This window comes from Haemaphysalis longicornis, unplaced genomic scaffold, assembly GCF_048455015.1.
Source record: "Haemaphysalis longicornis isolate Haplotype H1 unplaced genomic scaffold, Haemaphysalis longicornis Haplotype H1 scaffold_157, whole genome shotgun sequence".
Classification (NCBI taxonomy): domain Eukaryota; kingdom Metazoa; phylum Arthropoda; class Arachnida; order Ixodida; family Ixodidae; genus Haemaphysalis; species Haemaphysalis longicornis.
Genome location: NW_027526264.1, coordinates 361861 through 382350, shown reverse-complemented (window position 1 = coordinate 382350; position 20490 = coordinate 361861). Strand labels below are relative to the sequence as shown.

The 20490-nt window shown below is 47.4% G+C and overlaps 1 pseudogene; it reads right to left on the bottom strand.

Moving 5' to 3' along the window:
* Window positions 1-724: 724 nt before the first annotated feature.
* LOC144166027 (uncharacterized) lies at window positions 725-2003 on the bottom strand (annotated as a pseudogene).
* Window positions 2004-20490: the final 18487 nt, after the last annotated feature.

Sequence of the window (20490 nt, the reverse complement as noted above, 5' to 3'; positions counted from 1 at the left end):
TTGGATGAGGAGCAAAGGGAGGGAGTGCGCAAGCATTCGACGTGCGCACCTCCGATGTGCGCGACGTGCGCGATGTGTGCCTATATAGACAAAACGTCATGTTATGAGTTGAATATCAACAACCGTCACCCACTACCGTAACCCATAGTATGATCGGAATGACGTTCTTGAGCATGGCGTAAGGCTGTTACCCGCAGGACGTTAGTCCTAAGGTCGGGGTTTTACATTTATCATGTCATGCCTACCATAACATTTTATTGTTTAACACATTGAACCGGCACCCACTGGAAAAAGTACTCACGGTACGCCAAGCAGCAAGCGCCAATATATACCATCGACCCCAAACCAATATGCTATGCCTACGGAGGGTTTTTCTGAAAAAAGTTTCACATACGTCCAGAGTTGCTCGTACTTGCAGTATGGGAGTAGACTGCCGAGGAATCCATCACCAAAAATCTTCGCTTGAATGGTCGTCGTCAGCCGGAGGGGCAAAGGGTTTTTATTATTTATTTCCGAGTACTGACTCGCCCCGCGCTGATAAGAACAGAAATTTATTAGAATGCTTGTTACATATATAAAGGTTATATTCACTTTGAACATGAACGAACAAATTAAGGTGTTTTAACAGTGTAGTCATAAAATTGGCAAACAATAGAACTCAATTAGGAAAACAAAACAAAAAAAACCAATTCACTCACCCACGCTCACGTAAGATCCGAGACCTTTAAGGCCCTCCGGCAACATGTCGCACATACATCTCCCGTGATGCTGTGATCGTTTCACTCACGATTAGCTTCTTCATTTTGCGCAGGTAGTTTCGGCTACATAGTCGTCGGAGGATCATGTCGGTACCGGTGTTCCACGAGCCAAGTGCCCCGACAACGATCGCGTCGACTGTGACCCGTTGATACCGCCTCAAGAAGAAGTTTTTGACTGGTTGGTACTTCTCAATCTTGCGGGTACGGACCTCTCGGAGTGCCGCCAAACGGTTGTCGAATGCACGCATATGTCGAGGATGATTGCTTCTTCACCTCGAGCCAACACCAGGTCAGGGCGAAGCGTGGTGTCCCCGACCGGCCGATTCTAGTGGGTGACCGTCAGGCGTCCAGTGGATGCTCTCTTCACCCGCCTCACGACGGAGTTGTGTCGCTCCGTCAGAGCCCAGCTCTGGACCATGCAGTGGAACTGGACGTGTGGTAAAGTTTTGTTTGGGTGGCCACACCTCCTGCACCGCTGGTCCGTTGCCGCAGCCCAAGGGCGAGCTCTATTCAATGGGAGCGGGTTCAATCTCGCTCTGTGAATAAACCGCCAGTCAGTGAATGTTGTATATTTGCCTGACCTCATGAAGTGCGCGCTTGCCCGGTCCATTGAAACTCATTCCGTCACTTTTCCCTCATTTCTTTTTGGTGCAGAGAGGTGTCACGTTCCGAGGTCTGCATGGCGTGGAGAGTTCGGAGCACTTTACGTTGGTGACGGAGCTACAGTGACCTACCGCTGCATTCCATGTAGGCGCCATCTCCTTGCACTACCCAGGTCACACCAAGGCGACGCGATGCCTTCCTGGCCTCAGTCCACGCCGATTGCAATTGGGTGGCTGTTGCCCGGTACTCACCATCCGTCTCTCCAGCAGGGTAGGGTTCTACGTCCTCAGTCCATGCTGGCATCCGCAATCGTCTGGTGGTCGCCGCGGTGACAGCATTGTGTGCTAGCTCTCGGACCTCTGGATCTGGAGATGAAAGCAACTTAAAAGCATTGTCTACTCGACACGCATTGCTTACATCTGCGGCAACTGGTATGCAAGCAGCACATGCGGCTTCGATACCATACAGGTAGTCAGTAGAAGTGTTGGATGGTAGATACGGCGACCGCTTTATGAGGGGTCTTATTGCATCATCGAGCCTCTTCCACGTATCCATGCCAAGTGTGCCCATTCTCATTGAGAGGTTTAGGACCGGGAACAAGAACGTCCTGATGGCATAAATACGTTGCCATGGTGAGAGCATGGACGTAGGGATCCTCGTTCCCAGGTCGATTGCATCGTTGACAGTGGCCTCGGGTGGTATTACTCTGTACCCGACGGGGCGTCCAAGAAGTTGCTGACATTCGAAATCCGCAATCACTGGTATGGGCGTCCCGTGTATAATACGTGCAGTGTCCGGCACTTCGCCGGGTTTAGGCTCAAGCTCAGCCGATCTGCCATAGCCAGATCATCCATAGCCAGATCATCCATGCCATAGCCAGACCTGCCATAGTCAGATCATCTGCGCAACGCAGTATGCCATGGCGTCTCTCTCCACCCTGTACGGCACGCACCACTGAGTCGATCACTAAATTAAAGAATAGTCCGCTGTGCATACAGCCCTGTCGGATCCCAGAGGAAATTGTTATCGGCTCGGTGCGGCCTCCGTCTGCCACAATTGTAGTGGTGTTTTCACTCTAAAGGTCCCTGATGATGTCAGTGTAGGCTTCTCCGGCATCGGAACATCGCACGGCCTTCTCGACTGCATTGTGGGCGATGGAGCCAGAGGCGTTGGCGAAGTCGAGGAAGCTAACACAGATGTCAGCTCCACCAGTCCGTGCTGCGTCCACCCGCTCTTGCAAGATGAAGTTATGCTCGAACACTCCATCGTAAGGCAGAAACCCTTTCTGGCTCCTGCACAGCACGACTTCATCGCACAACCACTGCTTCATTCTTGCTGTAAGGCAGCCAGCATATAGCTTTGATATCGTGGTTCCGAGCCATCTTGGCCTCCAGTTCGTCGGGTCCTCTTTCTCTCCCTTCTTGTAGATCAGGACTGTGCGGCATTTCCGCCATCTGTCTGGTACTCGGCGGTGGTGCAAACATACATTGAAGACAGCCGCTAGGTAGGTGCCTTCAGGGTCTACACTCCGCCAATGCTCGTACGTGAGGAGGTCCTTCCCAGGGGTCGTATTCTCGCACTTCCTGAGTCTTCCCGCCACTTCCTCCGAGCTGAACACCACCATGTAAACTTCACTTGCGGCTGGAGTCTTGTTGCGAAATATGGTCGTATCCGCCTTTTTCGCAGCCTACACTGAAGTGAAGTGCAATTCCAGCTGGGGGAAGGGGGTGCTGCACAACGTCGAGGACCCTTCTACTATCAGTCGGATGGCTCGACGGGGGTTCTTTCTATATAGTCTTTGTATTTTTGGGGGTTTTCCGGATTACCCTGGTGTCTGGCCCTTCTCTCCGGAGCTACTGCTGGTAGCGGCAGCGCCTTCAAAACAACCTCCTTTGCGGTCTCCAGTACCTCCTCAAACTCCATCCACATCTCTGGAGAAGCCACTTCGCCACGTATTCTGCGCAGTAGCGTGACATACAGGGAAAGTATGTTGTCTTCGGCGCTTACTTCTTGTTGCGTGATGGGGTCTATTCGAGAGGTTTCAGCCGCATCACCTTCATCCGCACCCCTGTCATCACCGCTTACGAGAGTAAGGAAGCGCTGACGTCTGCCGGCTAAGGGGCAAGTTGTTCATAAGGTGCCGACTCAGGTACTTCTGCGACCAATGGTGCCCCTGATGTCTCCTCAGGCAATGCAGGGACAGCGACTTCATCTGTAGCACCAGTACCCGTGCGCATGTCTTCACCACCCGTAGTGCCAGGCAGCGGTGTTGACGTATTAGGTAATGCCGCAACATCCATGGTTGTAGATGTGGAAAAAGTGTTGGGACTGCTTCCATCACTCGGGCCTGCAGCGCTCTCTTGCGATCGGACGACTTCTTGATCGTGCAGTGTATTCTCATTTTCAGGGGCCAGCTCAACCCTCTCCGTGTCCCTTCTATCGCTGAATACTGGAGGGGCTGTTGTGGGTGCCGCGTTATGAAGGTCCAATCTGGCTACCTGCTTCCTGTGCCACTGCGCATGGTTGTAGAGGCATTTTTGGAACAGAATGTGAGGTCACAGTCTGGGCAGCTGTGCTTCTGGCGCGTGGTCACCGCAGCTGCAGAGCCTCCGGCACGGCAGACGTGCAGTGCTAGGCGAAGCCCCAAGGTCTCGTTGCATTTCGAACAGCTGTTGATGATCTCCTAGATCCGAATGTCATGATTACTTTCCAGATGGCGCTGGAGCGACGGTCTGCGGCTTGTCCAGGGTGCACGTCAATACTTCGCGTGGTAGCCAGCCTCAGTGCAGTTGAAGGCGGAGGGGGCGCGGAAGAACACAAGTAGTGTGTTCCCTTCGCTCCATGGTTGTTCCCCTTCTGGAGGGGCCCGTCATCAGCCTCTAAGGCCAGCGTCAGCATCCATTCGCCTTAGTCGTCTGTGAACACAATGCCAGACCAATCATCAAAAATCGTGGTGTGTTGGCGATTGGGCTGCAGATTCCTAAGCTTTGGTGTCAAAGCGCTCCTGGATGGAGTGGAAGCTAGGTGCTGAAGGTTCCATCTCCGCCGCTAATCGGCCGTCAAGTGCGCCAGAAAATCCCAGCCAGGGACAGGGGTGGGTGACGTTGCCGAGCAAGGTCAGTAGGGGCCGCACGATCAGACAGCCAGGCGGGATCCTGGGTAGCAGAACCCAGGCAGAAACCAGCAGGCCCACGACATCAGCCAGGAACTCCCAGGACAGCAGGCAGGATCATCTACGGAGCAGAGGCCAGGGCCCAGGCAGAGGGGCAACCCCTGTCAGGGCCAGGACCAGCTTAGCCAGAAGGCATAGTAGGTGTGCAGCAGGTCCAGGGTCCGGAGGAGGGGTGGCGGAGCAGGACCAGGACAAGGCCAGGACTAGGCAAAGCATCAGTAGGAGAGCAGCCAGGAGCACCAGGGGCAGCAGGCCGCAGGATCCAGGGAGCAGAGTAGAGCCAGCGGGATCCGGGGGGTCCAGACTGGGGTCTAGGGGTCCGGGGCTACTCGGGGAGAGTGACGCCTTTGTGCAGATACTATACCAGCTTCTCGGCCATGGCTGTATAAAAAAGCACTGGAAAAGAACTTTGATCTTAGCCAACAGGTCGGCAAGCGATAAGTGAAGTCTTCTGTACGCCATTCTGTGCTCTCCGGAGTTTATTTTGTGAACTGAAGGTTCTGGGCAGTTAAGCGTGATTATACTGGCGTGCACCGACAATCACGATGCTGGCCGCGGGCACCGCAGGGCCACCCAGCCTCCCTTGCCCGCCCGAAGGAACCGCCGACATGCAATCTGGGTCCGCTCCTGGGGTGCTAGGCCTACCGCCAGCTCCTCGGCCACCGGTAGGATTGCCATCCCACCAACCAACAAATGCGTTACCTGCAGGGACTGCACCACAATATATGAGTGCAGCCACGCGCGCTAACAACACCCAAGGTGTCATGGACCATGATGGCAGCTCGATCTCTTCTATATCCCTCAGTCCATCAACACTGTGATTTACGAGCATGCCAACAATGACACACCACCTTCATTCGAAGACGACAAATGTCAACTTTTTGTTCCATCCAAACGGTGGCCTCAAAAATTTCTCTTGCTACTCCCGACAACACTGTGAATGCGACGTCCCCGAAGCATGGGCTTACTGAGATTCTGAAGCCCGTGTATTCCACTAAAATATTCACGCACTTCAACCCTTTTTACTAAAGGACAGCTTAGAAGCAAATATGCCACATTGCAGCTACGGCCAAATTACAAGCTAAACCTACTCGCCATCCATACAAGAAACACTGCTGCTACGGAACACCTCCTGAAGATACCTTCCATCGGAGACAAACCTGTGCGCACTTACGAGCCCCGCCCAGAGACCTGTGCTCGTGGAGTCGTCAGAGGAGTGCCAGGGGACATCTCTGATTTTGAACTTCATGACAACTTGCAGCAGCGAACACCAGTGTGATCTTGCGTGGTATTTGGGAACCTCTGGGGTAGTGCACATTGTATTTCCTAGTGACACGAGACCAGACTATGTATTATTGGGCTACACGCGTTACCAAGTGTCGACTATTCCAAAAAACCGACACAGTGCACCCGCTGTCAGCGTTTTGGCCACATCGCAGCGACATGTACCCGCAAGCTGCGTTGCGCGCGCTGTGGGGGAGATCTTGAGCTTGCGACATGTAGATCTGCTGAAAAGCTATGTGCAAACTGTGGCAAAACACACCAAGCCGATTTCTCTTAGTGCCCAACGTTCCTGCAAGTGAAAGGCATATATCGGTGCAAGAGCAAGAACAAGGTGGGCTACAAGCCTGCGAAAGGGGCGGTATTATATTAAAAACGCTTTGGGAAGCGAAATGCGAGCAAGATTCAAACAAAGAACCCAAGTCAGCCAGTGTCTGAGAATATGTACTTTGACGTTACTGACTTTCCACCGCTACAACCCCAGTCGTCAGACCAAGTTCCTCAAAGTCCTGCTCGGCCCACAGGCCCACAGCAACCTGCCTGAAAACGCTCCAACCAATTGCGCATGGGTCGTTCCAACAGAGAGCCGTCGGCAAACTCAAGCTCCTCCGTTCATTGAAGCTGTGCGTTCAATCCTAGGGCCTTTTTGACAGGTCTCATGTGGCTCAAGTCATTTTAACCCTCCCAAACACCATTACTCCGCTCTTACGGGAATGGCTGTAAACCATCTCGGGAGTAGCGAATCAGTGCCCATGCAAACTCTTCAAAATCGGGCAAGTGTGTTTCAGTGGAATGCCTGTGGTCTGCACTCCCGCTTGTCCGACCTGCGTCAGCTAGTTAACAAGCATAAATTTCCAGTCATTGCCATCTCAAAGTCCCACCTGCGATCGGACATTCCTATGTCGGGGCACATACTTCATCAGTCTTCGACGACCTGCGATCAGAGCAGAGTGCTACTCGGAATTCGTCAGGACTTGACCTTTCCGCTTCACACTGTCGCACAAGACGCATCCACCGAAAACATTGCAGCAACAGTAAAGCATGGCCGTGCAACCTTCACCATAATAACCGGGTACGTCCCACCGAGGGCAAAATTTAACTCTAAGCTCCTGGAACACATTTTGTCCACTACACCTTCCCCGCACTTGCTCACAGGTGATTTCAATGCACACCACCCAGCTTGCGGCCGCACAAAGACTACATCAAGGGGATGCAGTTTGCTCCGTGTTCCCAACGAAGCGGGCCTGGACGTGTTAATCACTGGATGACCCACATTTTTCCGCAGCAAAACTTCAAGTGTGCTGTACGTCACTATGGCCTCTGCTTCCCTGCTGCCGTCCGTGTCCTGGAATTCGATATTGAAAGCTTTGGTAGTTACCACGTGCCCACATACACAATTATTAAAGGAATTTGTGGAGGACCGTCTAAGCGGAAGCCATACTGTGTGAACTGGGACACCTACCAAAACCTATTAGAAGATAATGCTGGAGCCTTCTCAACAAGCGAGGAGCTCGCAGTTGCCATTGGTCGGGCCAAATCAGAATCAACACGGCTAAGTCTACTCCCCAGGCCATGGTCTACATTTGATCGGGACTATGAACATCTCGGCGCTATTTGCCGAAGAGCCGAGCACCGGGCCAGAAAAACCCTGGACATGGCCACGCTTACCAAACATCGCTGGGCCCAGTTTTGTTCTAAATTAAATCCACGCAAGCCACTGACAGGCATATGGCAGGTATTCCGCAGCCTGAGAGCCCCAACCGGTCAGATTCACCCATTTTCGTCAGTATCCCTCAAGAGTGGAGTCAGTGAAGTAGACGTCGCAGAAGAATTTTGCATAAAATTCAGTGCTACCCAGAGCCCTTCTCTTATTCCCGCGCAGTTGACCGAGTGGCTTCCTACCACGAATGCTGTCATGATGAATGAGCCCTTTACCATCAATGAGCTATTTGCAGCGTAAAAATTAGTTAATTTGTCCACCTCGCCTGGGCCTGATAGAATTACCTATTCGGCTCTGCGACATCTCGGCAACAAGGCTCTTCTGCAGTTGTCGAGTATACACAACGCATCGTGGCAGACTGGCTGTGTTGAGGCAAGCTGCAAAATTGCCCTACTGGTACTGGTTCTCAAGCCGGGAAAATGCCCCACAGAAATAAACTCTTACCGACCAATTGCTTTATTAAACTGCATTGGTAAGGTAATGGAAAAAATGGTACTACAGCGGCTTGTCTTGGACCTCGAAAACAAGAATGTCTACCCGCCAGAGATATCAGGATTCAGGCAAGGAAGGAGCAGCATTTACAATGTGATCGCCTTGGTAACAGATATTCGTGCACAAAAGGCTGCGAAAAGGTTCCCCATTGCAGTCTTCCTAGATTTAAAGGCAGCACTTGACAGTGTTTCCCACGAAGCAATTCGAAGGAAGGTGGCATTTGTAGGACTTCGAGGCCGAATGCAAGCCTAGATCGGTGATTACCTAAAGGATCGGTATGTGTACATGACAACCAAAGTTGGCGACACGACATGACATTCCATCACTTAGGGTGTCCCACAAGGTGGTGTTCCGATCCTGACACTGTTCAGTATATGCCTCATTCACATCACAAAGGTACTACCTCAAGGAATTCACATCTCGGTGTATGCTGACCACATCTGCATTTGGGCTTCGGGCAGGAACAGCAGACACATATGAGCAAAAGTGCAGAAGGCTCTGTTCGCCATTGAAAAATGCCTCAGCAGCTGCGGGCTGCTTCTGTCTCCTGAGAAGTGCGCTGCCATGACGTTACCAAGCGCGATGGATCTCGATACCCACTGGAGATAAATGGCGTGCAGATACCCTATGTTTGCAATCACAAATTTCTAGGCATTACAATTGACAGTTCGTTGACCTGTCCCCCATATCAGGCGGATAAAGGAGGGACTCTTTTGTTCGTTCATGTTTCGCGAATGATCCAGAGGCACCTGCGGCTGCTCAGTGTCAGCACTCTTGCGACTGTACAAAGCGCTTTTCGTAGGCCTCTTGCGATATAGCCTTCCAGCTTTACATGCTGTGTCCAGGACGAGCTTGATGGTTCTGGAAGGCTTGCAAGCTCGAGCACTGCGAATATGCCTGGCCTTTCAAAATGCACCTCCACGATGATAACCTTATGTGAGGCAAGGTGCTTTTCTGCGACCACTCTCCGTTCACAAGAATTGCGCTGTAATGGCTTTCGACATGTTTCTCGATGCTTTGCTCATTCACTGGCTGCCGCTTCTGCATCTCGCGTGGTGCACGTCCTGCCATCTAATTACCTCCGACCCAAGCTGCCTGCTACTCCCCCATGGTAGTACGCGGCATGGGCTGTGTGCACCAATCTACCTGGAATAGGCAAAAAGTCGTCTATGACCGCATCTGTGTTGGCATATTTTGTCTTGGAGCATACCCAAACCCGTTATCCAGACCACATCCAAGTGTACACGGATGGATCCATGACTTCGGCGTCTTCGGCAATCGGCGTATCGATTCCGTCAGCGGGACGGTCCATTAAAGAAAAGCTCAGCCACAGAACATCCTCCACGGCAACTGAGCTAGCAGCTGTCGGAGCAGCACTTCTTTACATAAGTGGAAGACCCGCTCAGCGGTGGGTAATTCTTTCAGATTCCCGTCCAGCCTTGCAACTACTAAATAAGCCGCCTGATTGACGCAATCAACTTGCCTGCGGTATAAACGAAATATTTTCAAGTGCGGTGCGCGAAGGACATGAAACTTTCCTTCAGTCCTCTTCAGTGGATACCAGGTCATTCTGGTATAACGGGCAACAAGAACTCTGATGCGGTCGCCAGAGAAGCCCACGACCTCAACTTCACCGTTGGAATCCCGTTTTCAAACGAGGATAGCAAAGCAGCTGCAATCGACCTAGGATGGCAACTCCAGCTGCCGGCTTGGCAGGATCCTCTGAGCAGTTATGCGCCGCTTCATGCTATAGACCCTCAGTGCAAATTTCTCGTATCCACGGGGTCTGCCAAAGCTCACTGAAGGCGTGTTACACCGGCTGCGACTTAATGTTGCATACACCCGAAGCTTCTTGTTTAAGCTGTGCTGGGTAGAGTCGCCATTGTGTACAGTGTGCTCTACTACCGACAACATCAGGCACATTTTAAGCCACTGCTCGCGATATGCCAGTCAGCGGGCAATAGCGTCGAAAGCGCTTGTGCGACTACGACCCGGATGTCCTCTGAAACTCTCACAGTTCCTTGGAGCCTGGCGCGATCGTGAGGAGGCAGTGCTGGGTAAAAAATACTGCTTACTTTTCTTGCAGAAACAGGGCTAGAAGAGGTTCTGCGAACTCTCTGAGCATGTATAATTTGTATTAGTGCATTTCTCCTCTTACTCCACTTTCTTTTTTTTCCTTTTCTTTTTCTCTCTATTTTTTGCGGTCACCTCACTGTATTCACACCATCTAGAGTAGCAAGCCCTACGTTAGTGGGGCTGACCTCTTCAGCTTTCATTAAAGGCGTTCTCTCACTCTCTCTCTCTCGCTCCGCGAACTTTACGTCCGCTTTAGTAATTGAAAATGGGTGTTTCTCGATTGCTGCCCACAGCTGTTGTCCTTGTTGGTGGCCCGCAAGAAACCGGCCGTGCCAACAGCACGAGCATAACAACATCCCTAGAGGAATCCAGCAACCACGAACATGACGCAAACGGCGGCCGGGGCATGCACACAATCGATTGGAAGTGGTGCAAGTGACCTTCTGAGCGATGGCTATTGACGTTCATGTTATCACCGATTCCAAACTGCCGCTATGCGTGCCGAAGTCAGGATGGTTTTGTACGCTCTGCGCACTAACCAAAAGCTGCATCTTGGGCTGCTTCATGAACTTGGAGAATGCCGGCGATTTCGATCTACGCTGATACCTGGCTCCAAGTGCCCGATGTTCATTACGGACGAAGCGCGTCAAACACCGCAGAAAAAATCCCCAATAACGCACTTGGATGTTTCTGCGCAGACAGAGCTTGGAACTAATGTCAGGCTGATAAAATCTAGAATTCATGGTTCATTTTCTCGAAATAAAGAGATAGTATAAAAATAGCATTTGGCACGCAGGACTGGCCAACGTGACTGTACCGACAAATCGTTTATCCTTTTTTTACCAGCCAACGAACGAAGGTGTAAGTTTACACATCACTGAAGTTGTAAAAATAATAAATGCCTGTAGTTGTCCTACAGATACAAAGTACATCACAGATACAAAGCTGAACCCAGAAGCCAGTGTTAGGACGATATATATTACAGCTGGGGAAGAAAAAAAACAGAAAGAAAAAAAGAGGACAGAGAGGGGTAAAAGAAATGAGACATCAGAGAAAATACAAAAGGGTAAAACAATCGCAGTTCGTAAAGCAGTGAGTAATGCATACCTACATAAGAAAACACGCCGGGAAAGTTTTTCATTGAATACAAATTGAGAGAATTTTTGATGAAATGGAGTAAATAGCAGTGATCATAGTGTTAAATATATTCAGAACCTATTATTTGCGCACAAACCCCAAAATCAGGTGTAACGTCTGGTGTGCATAACAAGGGACGAAATCTGAATGATGTGCAGGAACAAAACGGACCAAAGTTAACATTTTTTGTTCGTTTTGTCAAAATATTTCATCAAAAGAAGGCAATAGCAAAGCAGAACACAAACGAGAATCTTACCAATGGGCCATGGGAATTTCGGATGACAAGCCAGTTTCAGAATCTTCCGATTTGCTTGGCCCACATCAGCAGCGGCTCGAATACATCAGAAACCATTCGCAAACAGGCCAGCCTTTGCGGGCCCCTTCAAGCACCAGTTCCTGCCTACCCCATTTCATTACCGTATCTCTGATTAACTCCCCACGCGTACTCATGGTAAGAAAGAAACACTGCTGGAATATATGCACTCAATACAGGTGAGCAGAAACCAGAGCTCCCGAATAGAAAAAAGGTTTCCGGTGAAGCAGCCAATGCCATCGGAGATTACTGCCGTATATACACTTTAGCATTTTTCGAGCTTTGACGAGCTTTGTAAAGAACGGCGTACCCGAAGGAAGCGTATTGGGCCCGCTTCTATTTAATGTATACATTAATGACTTCGTGAATATTGATGCCACCGTAAAATTTGTAATTTATGCAGATGATAGTAGTATATTAATCTCTGGGTCAGCGCTGGAAAGAACGCTGCAAGACTTGGAAGGGCGCCTTGTTCACTTGGAGCAATACTCTCGGAAGGCTAATCTAGAGATACAGGGCGTAATCAGGAAAGACGATGAATCCGTCTCTGAAATGTTTTCGAAAGTTGCCTATGCAATAAACGAGCCAATCGCCGACAGTGACATTGAGGCTTGCCACCGTGTGCCTACGCGCAACACTAATAGGTCTCATATCATTGTCCAGTTTAAGTCGCGCACAAAACGTGACGCTGTGCTCAAGAAAGCAAAAAAAACTCGACTCACGAACAATGACCTCGGCCTTGAGAACACGGCACCAGTTTACGTAGACGAACATCTCTGCCCCGCCCTGAAAAAACTACTCGCCATGGCCGTCAAAAGGAAACATGAATACCACTGGAAAAGCGTTTGGTCGCACAACGGAAAAATTTTCGCGAAGCAAACTGATGACTCGCCTATTGTGTCGATAACAAATGAAAATGATATCGGTAAGATCTCTGCTAAGCAGGCTGCCAGTAACAAATGAAGCGTGTGCAGAAGCGCCTGCAGACTGCGTAGAGCAGTGAAGAAGCCAACGCTTCTACATAAAACCGCAATGTACGCCATGACTTACCACGAGTTTTGTTTGCCACACACAGTTAAGCTTTATGATTCATCCTGTGAATCGGTCCTTCATATTAATATACGTTCTATCAGCAACAAAGAGGATTCTTTTGCTCTCCTTCTCGACCAGTTCTCTTTCAATTTTAGCATAATCATGTTTTCGGAGACCTGGTATCAAAACGATTCCAAAATATTAAATTTGCCGGGTTATAATGCTTTTTACATAAATAGGAATAATAAACGAGGTGGTGGAGTTGCCGCCTATGTTACAGATCGGAAACACTGTGAAATTGTATCAGAATTTACTAGTGTCACCGATGATTATAAAGTGCTCACTGTGATGTGCAAAAAGCAAGCAATTTGCGTTATCTATCGCCCTCCGACTGGGAATGTACTGCAATTTTTCGATTTCTTTGAAGGGCTATTAGATTACATAAGCAAGAACAACTATTACCTTGTTTGTGGCGGAGATTTTAACCTAAATACCCTGGACCAAGATTGGTCTATTCGAGAGTTCAACACTCTGCTTTCTTCCTATGGTTTTGCCAACCTAATTTCAACTGCAACCAGAGTCACACAATCTACCTCTTCTGCGCTTGACCTGCTTATTACCGATATTGAAACTACCGTCCATAGTGCTGGGACAGTAGCACCAGGTTTATGCGACCATTGTCCAGTTTTTCCTCATTTACCACTTCCAATGCGTGGAAAACGATGCTCGAACTGATCCTTTGATTCTTCAGCGAGTCACCCAAGACAGGCTACTATCATTTATTGAAGACGTCATGAACCATGACTGGTCATTTGTGCCTAATATAAGCAATGTAAACGATGCGTACACGGAGTTTACCCTATTGAAAATGTGGAATTGATGGAATCCATCAAACATCAACATGGTGGATTATCGTAATGGCATGAATGATGGCATGACGGCAGATGACTGCATGCTGGCAGGGTGATGGATGACGACATGCTGGTAGACGTCGGTACGGCGGTAGCTGACGGCAATGGTAGCGTCGATGCTGGCAGGTTGAGTGACGGTATGACGGCAGATATGCGAAATTGCACAAAAATGATGACGACATGAAAAGGAAAGGTGGTATGCAATGCTAATTAAAAACTGGTTTCATTTCTTGCAAATAAATTTATGAAATAAGATTTGCAGCAGTTATGCAGTTATGTTGACTGCAGTTTGCAGTTATGCAGTTATGTTTGCAGTTATGTTGACTGCTTCTCGTATATAACCCATTCCGCCAGTCATACCGCTTCTTGGGCACGCACCGGTCTCCAAAACGAGGCTCACCTTGAGCCGTGTAGCCAGCTATCTCAACCTAAAAGAGATATCGCACATCACCGTTCTCCTCGACGAAAGCCAAGGTAGCTATGAGTGGAATGGCATAGAGTGAAATGGCATGCGCGCCCGGAAAAAAAATTATGTTGTGTAATAATACCGTGCTTGGATGTGTCTCAAGGCAGCTGATTACAACTAAGGAGGATCGGCGAAGCGCTAGACCCGTAGTCTGCCGCGTACAATTTAAGCCATGCCACGGACGGTTCTGTCCGCGGGCTCAGCGCAACGAAAATAAACACGTACGGTTTGACGGTTTGACCCTGTCGCAGCGAAAAAAAGCTGCCCATGTTTTCAACGTAAGGGTCGGCACTGCCATCCTTACACCAAAAACGGCGAATAAAGGGCATACAGTTTCATACCAGCCCTCCAAGTTCTGGCTTAAAAACAAGAAGCGCTAATCAAAGTAGCTTTTCTCTAATATGCCAAGTTTTCAGCAGCACCTTATCAAAAATGCAGTTATTGTTTTTTCTCTTCGAAATCCCCAATGCCACCGCTATGTTTCTGTCAGTCCTTCGCTATCGAATGAATTTTGGCTTGCTGCCAGCATTCGTTCGGAAAATGCCTTTCAATCATCAATACAGCAGTCAAGCTTGCCGTCACGCGAACATCTGCCGTCATCGCGCAGCGTGCATGCCAAGTTTTCGGCAACACCTTTTCAAAAAGACAGCTTTTGTAATTTTCTCGCAACGGTCAATGCCACCGCTATGTTTCTGTTATTACAAGCGCTTCGCTCTCGTATACGTTTTGGCTTTCTGCCGTCATTCATTCAGAAAATGCCTTTCCATCATCAATTCAGCAGTCAAGCTTGCTGTCACGCCAACATCTGCCGCCATTGCGCCGCAAGCGTGCCAGCATGGAGGAAGGTGCTGGAAGGTGCTGAAAGGTGCTGGCAGGCATGCCATCATTCCTGCCAGCACCTTCCAGCGTCTTCTTTCAGCAGCTTCCATTACAGTTTCTTACGTACATCAAGCTTTCCAAGGCGACCATCAAACGCAATCAACCTTTCCAGCAATGAATCTTGATGGTTGGTTGATGGAATTTTCAACAGGGTATGCAGGCTTTTGTGCGCATTTACATGCGACATTTTCCGTTCACTGTGGTGAAGCCATCGAAAAAGATACGGAAGCCCTGGGTGACTCAATAGCACATAAAAATGATAAAAAACAAAAATTTCCTCTATCACTCGTTTTTGCGGATACGCTCGGAAACAACGCTAAAGCAGTTTAAAAGATTTAGAAATAACCTGAACACAGAATTGCGACGTTCCAAAATAAACTACTATCAATACATCTTTGGGCATATCACTCGACAACGCCCTGATGTTGCTTGGATGACGATAAATGATGTTCTTGGTCGTAACACCAATAGATCTGGTGTGCAAAAGTTAACCGTAAGCAACCGTGAACTTACAGGCGAAGAACTTGCAGACTACTTTAATACTCACTTTGTTGATGTAAAGTGGCTGATAAAAACCAACCAGATATCAGCACTCAGTTTAGCAATTCTACTGACAGTATTTTTATTCAAAGAACAGATGAAATTGAAATAAACAATACATTTATGCTATTGCGAAACAGTAAGGCACTGGATATTGACAACATTCAAATTGAACCGGTTAAGTATGTTTTGCCTTTCATCGCCTCCCCACTTGCTCATATTTTTAACTTGGCGATTGAGCACGGACTTTTTCCTGATGCCATGAAAAAAGCAAGGGTATCAGTGATTTACAAAGGGGGAGACAAGAACAATCCATCGAACTATAGACCGATTTCTGTTCTACCTGTTTTTTCTAAAGGGTTAGAAAAAATTATATGTTCACGATTAACAAATTTCTTTGACGCAAAAAATGTCCTGAGTCTCAATTTGGCTTCCGAGCGGGAAAATCCACAGAATGGGCTTTATTAACTTTAAAAAAAACATCCTTGGAAACATTGAACAAAATTTATATACAGTAGGTCTTTTTTTAGATTTTAGTAAAGCCTTTGACTTAATAGACCATGACATTCTCACGATAAAGCTTAAACAATACGGGATTCGCGGGAGCCCTTTAGCCTTGCTAGAGTCTTACCTGCGCGGCCGACAGCAATGTGTTTTTATTAACAACCACAAATCGTCTCTTTTACCCGTTACTCACGGTGTACCTCAGGGTAGCATACTGGGTCCACTGTTATTCAATACCTATATTAATGACATTGTTCTGATTGATCCCGAAGTTAAATTTATGATCTACGCCGACAATACCACTTTTATAGTATCTGGTTCTAATTTAGATCGGATAATTCTAAAATGCAATGGACTTCTCAATAAGATATCATTGTGGTCCAAAATAAATAAACTCAAAATTAATCCCAATAAAACCAAGGCCATTATATTCCGTGCTAAAAACAAACAAGTTTCCTCGTCTTACCACCTTAGTTACGAACATCAGCCTGTGGAAATTGTCAGTGACCACAAAATTCTAGGGGTATACTATTCTTCAAACTTGAATTGGCACACTCACATTGATTCTATTAGTAAAAAGTTATCTGCAGTGACAGGGGTACTGTCGCGCTGCTGTAGTATTCTTCCGCAGCAAGCAAAGCTTCAAATTTACTATGCTTTATTTTACTCACACATAAATTACTGCAACCTGGTTTGGGCTACCACAACTAAAAGAAATATGAATAGGATTGTGACTATACAAAAAAGAATTATACGACAAATATCAAATCTTAAACGCACCGACACGACAAAAGAGGCAATTCTAGTGAATAATGTACTTCGCCCCGATAAAATGTATGAGTTTCGGTTATTACAGATCTTTAATTGCTCCTCACCTCAAATCGCTAATTACCTGTCCTCTCTTGCATCATTACAACATTACTCATCGGCTGTTAAAGCACGCTGCACCGATATATGGGCTATACCACATTTTGGTACAAATTACAAGTTTCAGTCATTATCTCATAATGTTCCCATGACACTAAATAGACACCAACATACTTCTGGGTACAGTAGAAAACAACTACGAACATACATCCTGCAATCGTAACTGAACCTAGCTTGTTTTTACTTCTGTATTCCTGGCCTATTGTAACTGAACCTAACTGGTTTTTACTTCTGTATTTCTGCCCTATTGTATGTTTACTGTGTGTTTGGAATCGATTATGCACTGTGTTCTGAATCATGTTTTTTCCTACATATTTCTAGCGTAATATTTTTAATTTTTATTTACAGTGTGCTTGAATCTCATATTGATAATGTAAACTATTCATTCTGTTCGTGGCCTGTTTCTCTTATCTGTGTTTCCCTCATCTAATTTTGATTATCTTTCATGAAATTTGTAGAACTGATTTGTTAAATTGAAATCGTGTTTTATTTTTGTTTTTTTGTTACTTATGATTACATCTGTGTTACGTGGTCCGTCCTCCATGCCTTGTAACGGCTTCCTGCGCCTTTGTCAAGCTGCTCGAGCAGCTTTTAGCCAGGAAGTCGTCCAGATGCTTCTGGGAAATAAACTGAACTGAACTGAACTGATGTTAATACCTTAGCAATGAAATGTAATAACATAGTACGCAAGCTTTCTATTTGGTCAGAAAAAAATCGCATAAAAATCAATTCTAATAAAAAAAAGCTATGATATTTCGGGCAAAGAATAAACCAGTACAACTTAATCATGTCCATGAATACAATGTAAATGAAATTTGCATTACCCATGAACACAAAATTCTAGGGTTCAATTTTACCTCTCACCTGAACTCGGATTCACATTAGGTAACTATCTTTAAAAAAAATTACCCACATTTCTCCGAGGGGAAGAATGTGAAAGTGCGAATGCACGAGTTGAATTTGCGCGGTTCGGTAATGTTCGCGAACGAGAGATCACACACACACACACAACTGCAAAGAAAGAAAGATGCATTTATTCACAGACACCTATTTGTGTTGTCGTTGTACTTCATTGCTAGAGCGGATCTCAGCTTTGAAATTTCGTGTCAGTACTCCTTTAAGCGGGTGCATTAGCCCTTCTCACGCCCGATTCTTGGCCAATCCCACACGTGGGTATGTGCCATGTCAGCGGCAAGGCACCGCGCGCCCATCTCCCTCCGTTGCCAAGGAAGACGAGGAGATTCCTGGCCAATCCCCCACGTGGGTATGTTCCATGTCAGCGGCCAGGCAGCGCGCGCCCATCTCCCCCCGTTGCCAAGAAAGACGAGGAGCGCGCGCACCCGCAGCTGTTGCTATGCGGACGGCGGCGGACGCTTCAGGCTCGCTTAAGAAGTGCATTCGCACTTAAAAGCTCGCTCAAGTTACCGGAATGTTATCTCGCTGTAGACCGCTTTTGTCTGTGAAAGCGAAACTTCAAATTTACCATGCTTTGTTTAGGTCGCATATTAACTATTGCAGTTTGGTATGGGCAAGCACATGCGAAACGAATATTAACAAAGTTTTTATGTTTCAAAAGAAAATTGTCCGCCTTATTGCTAGCCTGGAATATCTCGCTTGAACAGACACAGCCTTCAAAAATCTCAGTTTAGTCAAAGTAGAACAGATGTACCAGTTTCAAATTTTACGTGAAATTTTATTTTAGTTCCGATCTTATTAAACATTTTTTGACGACCATGGCCTCCCTTAAGCATAGAACAAACACGTTGTGTACGCGGAATGGTGATATCTAGTCCATACCTAAATTTTGTAATAACTATAAATTGCAGTCACTACAGCACAACTTGTCCTACATTCTCAATGAATTTAAACATATAACAAATTACAAACTTAAAGAACTGAGGAAATAATTTTGTAATCTATAACCATTTTCTACTGTATTTGGCTAACGATAATCTAATATATCGCACATTGCGTTCTGCGTGATGTTAAAGCGGTAATTTTGTTGGCTGCAAATCTTTAGAGTTTGTGTAATTTCAGTTTGAAGAATTTGATGTAAAATTCCTTTTGTGCTTGCATATTCTGGTACCCTTGTTTATGTAGAACTATGTATTTCTGTGTATTTAGTTGCTAGTTGTGTAATTAGAAATTTTTCGTTTCATTTCTTGTGTGTGTTTAGTGCTCGTTGCCAATGTGCCCGTTGCCAAACTCCAGGGCAAGGACCCTTGTAAAGCTGCTGCATTACGGCTTTTTGTTCTTGCCCTAGCATTCGTGTTGTTTTTCGTTAAGAAAGCTGAATAAATTATTTGAATTGAATTGAATTGAGGCACATAGTTTCCGCGAAGGAACTCCGACTGAGCTATAGCTACTAACGGAAAACAGAAATTATTTAGTAAGTGTGGATGAACAGTTCACTCTGGGCTTCAGCACGGCATTGTATTTGATTAAGCGTTATATTTTGTTTCCAGAATTGCCTTATTACGGAACAGGGTACCTATTTTCGAATTTACTTCTTATGTAACCGCTCGTTAACATTATACGCCTAATAATGGACATCTATGCTGTTTAAAACCAATCCCGTACGATGCTCCACCGGTTCAAGTGTCTTCCCTATACGGTGTATACTATATTGCCGCGAACCATGTATGGGTTTGTTTATTAATTGTTTGTTTTATTGCCCGGCCGCGCCATGCCCTGTTATCTGTGTCCCAAGCGAACCGCGTGTTCTATTCTCTATTGTTAGGCAGCATTGGCAATCTCATTCAGATAAGGAGACTCTTTCGCCCTAACGTCACTTGCCTAGAATAATCTTCTTTCAGCTACAATGTTCTTGATGTAAATCGAGGGTTCGAGAACCACGCGCGCAGAAAGTTAAAAGACCTGCAGAGCAGAAGCCGCGGTATTTCGACTCGCCGACGCTCGCATGCACACATCACTTTGTTGAATGCTGCTTCGCCGCCTGCGTATTGTTTGCGTTGTTAGGTGAGCACAAGTTTGCCCCAATAAACGTGTTTTCTTCCAAGACAACTGCGTCGTCTTTGGCTTCATGCCATCTGCCAGATGCCGGCTATTCACTCTTTATGCTAGCTACGACCTGTGGAAGCCGCCAAGCCTGTCCAACCAGAGCCCGCCGCCGACTGCAAGGTCTAAAGCCCGAGTTTGGTCTTCTGCCAGTAGGGCCCAAGAGAACGAACGCTGCAACCAAAGCTGCAACCAACGCTGCCCAAGAGAACGAACGCTGGTGCGAGAAACAACGTCACCAATCGTCCTGTAGCAGCCCCAGGAACCGCCAACATTCCGAGGAGGTACCTCTGAAGACCCGAAGGAATGGTTGGAGAGCCTTGAGCGCGTCCGGATCTTGAACAGGTGGGACGATGAAGAAACCCTCCGGCATGTTTTCTTTTTAAATGCAGAGCATTTCTTTCACTCACATGTAGCGTCCGCCGTCCGTCCGCAACCGCTCAGCGCGCAGGTGCGCCCTCTCCCCCCCTCCTCCTCTCCCGCATCACGCTACCTCCTCGCTCTCTACAACAGGTCCGCACCCCTCCCCCTACACTATGTAACAAAATAATACTTATCGGCGCCTGGTTTCGATCCCACGACCCTGCGGGCGGAACGCAAGGTACAGGGTGCTCTACCCACTGCGCCAAAAAGCCGACAAAGATTCAAAGGCTACGAACGC